The sequence below is a fragment of the Magnolia sinica genome, chromosome 9, assembly GCF_029962835.1.
Source record: "Magnolia sinica isolate HGM2019 chromosome 9, MsV1, whole genome shotgun sequence".
Taxonomy (NCBI): Eukaryota; Viridiplantae; Streptophyta; class Magnoliopsida; order Magnoliales; family Magnoliaceae; genus Magnolia; species Magnolia sinica.
The window spans coordinates 54,323,933-54,326,722 of record NC_080581.1 but is presented as its reverse complement, the minus strand read 5'-3'; the positions used below and the strand labels follow the sequence as shown (position 1 = coordinate 54,326,722).

The window sequence follows — 2,790 nt, the reverse complement described above, 5'->3', positions numbered from 1 at the left end:
TGCATTGTAAATGCAATGTTGGTCAAAACACCTTTGACCGACAGAATTCAATATATATACATATATATATATATATATATATATATATATATATAAAGGGAAACTTCCGTTTCCAGTGTTCGCACAGAGGTTTACGGGTGATCCTGTGGGCCACCATTGTGGTCCAGATGATAAATCTGGACTGTCCATTAGATTCTCACGGCGCACCTTACTAAGGCCTAGGTGACGGAATTTGAAGAAATAAATAGAATGGGATCCTAGCCATTCAAACGTTGGACGAACGACAGCGCAAAAAGTCCTTTGGACCACACCAAAACCAATATAAAACAGTCTATCCCTAACTGGTTTTTCGAGGCGCATCCAATGGACGGAATGGATTTTTCCTTTAAGACTGATCTTGGGCCCTACCAAACAATCAGCATTCTCTGTTACGCAAGCTCTGTTTATAGAGCATCCGAGACCCGGACGCTGCGGGCCATTTAGCGATCATGGTCAGGATTGGTCCGACCATATGGACCGTCCAAAATGTTTCTAAGGTGGGACCGACCCTATCTAAGATGACTGAACGTCTCAGATCGTATATGTGTAGCCGCAATTTTGATTCCAAAGCACAAGTTGGTGCTGCGTTATCTGTACTTACGTATCCCTCTACGGAAGTCCCAGTCGATTTCCCTATTGCATAAACAGTTGTCCACCGCCCTCTCCTGCTATAAAAGAAATAGAAGAAAGAGAGAGAAAGGGGGGGGGGAAGAAAAGAATTCAAGCGAGGAGCTGAGAAGCCGTGGAGTGCAAGAGAGTTTTAGTTTGCTGTTTGGTTTTATTTTACTATTGTTTTTATTATTTTTGAGAGATCTAGTCCCATCATGTTGGGCTAAATCCCTTAGCTAGGGCTAAGATGAAGCCCCTAATTTGGATGACTTTTGTTTATTGTTGAATTCATCTAAATTGATTGATTTGTTTCTTTCTCTAGTGTGCTTAACTGAAAACTCCATACTTCTTCATTCTATGAGCTTAACCAAAGTCTAGATGTGGATGCTGTTTGGAATCTTATTTTAGGTGCTTGTGTCTGACCATGAACAGGTTTTCCTATAGAGAAAGAAATAGAAATCTATATCTTTTCATGCCTGACCATGGATGGAAAGATGTGATCCTTATGCTTTAAGGGATTATACATTCTGTCTGCCCGACCATGGACATAGAGTGTGCTTTATTTATTAAATTTATATCAATCTGAATTAAGGTGAATCAACAGGTAAAACAAGGATCAGGATAATTAGGGGTGGATTCAAAAGTCCTAGTATTCTCCTTGATTGAATTTTCCTTCTTGTTCTCAGTTATTTTGCATTAATTTTCATTAGTTTACTTAATCATTAGCTTAACTACTTGTTGGATTAGTTAAGAAGAATCGTAAATTTGAATTGTGACAACCGGTCCTCATGAGAACGATCTCATAATATGTACCATATTTACACCTGATTCGTATACTTGCGAGTTTAAAATCATTTAAATCAGGTTGGTTTAAATAAAACATCTAGTTTTTGGCACCGTTGTCTGGGACTGTTTCAATCCAAATTGGATTTAGGATTCTTTCTTATCATAATTCATAGCCTTAGGATTTTTCTAGCATTATTTTAGGAAATTTATTTTATTTTTATTTTTATTTTTCTAACAGAAATTGAGGAAGGAAGCTGCAAAATAAAATTGTCTTCAAAAGGAGGAGCTCCCCAATCTTCGGTCATCGATCATCTCCTTTTTCGGGTTCTTTCTTCCAATTCTTGTTTACACAATTTTATCTTGTTTTTAGGAATTCATAATTGTTAGTTCCAGTTTTATTTCTCTTAGGTTGCATCTTAGTTTAGTTTTCTTTCTTACATTGTAATAACATAGTTTATGTTAGGGTGTAGATCTTTGAACATAGAACTAGCACCTTTTGATCCTTAAATAGAAAGAACATTTCGTAGAAGATTTAGAAACATTTTATTTGAAATGGCAGATGAGAATGGAATTAAAGCTCTTAGAGATTATTCAGCTCCTGTCCAATTTAATGCGCCTTCATGCATCGTGTTGCCAGCCACCACGGCAGTACACTTTGAACTTAAACCTGGAGTCATACAATTGTTGCCCTCCTTCAATGGTTTAGATAAGGAAGATCCATATCATCATGTGAAAGAATTCCTAGACATTTGCTCTACCTTTAGGTTTCAAAACTTTTTAGATGATTTGATCCGTTTGCGCCTTTTTCCTTTTTCTTTGAAGGATAAAGCGAAAGCATGGTTGAATTCTATGGAAGTTAGGTCTATCACTACATGGGACCAACTATCTAAGAAGTTCTTAAACAAGTTCTTCCCTGTTCACAAAACTAATGCTCTCCGTAGAGAAATTACTAATTTCACACAAAAAGAGGGTGAGCACTTTCATGAATGTTGGGAAAGATGGAAGGACTTGCTTCTTAAGTGTCCACACCATGGTTTTGAGAAGTGGCAACTGGTTCAATACTTCTATGACGGTTTGACACCCCAAAACCGTCGCATGGTTGATGCCACCAGTGGAGGGTCATTCATGACTAAAAGTGATGTCGAAGCGTGGAATTTCTTTGAAACCTTGTGTGAAAACTCCCAACAATGGAACTATTCAAATAGAGGTGAAAGAAGTCCTCAACCACAGAAGAAAGGTGGTATATATGAGATAGGAGTCACGCCAGATCTTCACACCAAGATTAATAGCCTGACAAAGAAAGTTGGTGCTTTGATGTTGAATAATGGACCTCCACAAACAACTCAAATCGAGTCA

The 2,790-nt window shown here is 37.7% G+C and overlaps 1 non-coding gene across 1 annotated transcript; it reads right to left on the bottom strand.

Moving 5' to 3' along the window:
- Positions 1-2,364: 2,364 nt before the first annotated feature.
- On the bottom strand, positions 2,365-2,471 carry LOC131257051 (small nucleolar RNA R71). Its single transcript, XR_009177073.1, has one exon. It is a non-coding gene; the product is annotated as a small nucleolar RNA R71 (small nucleolar RNA).
- Positions 2,472-2,790: the final 319 nt, after the last annotated feature.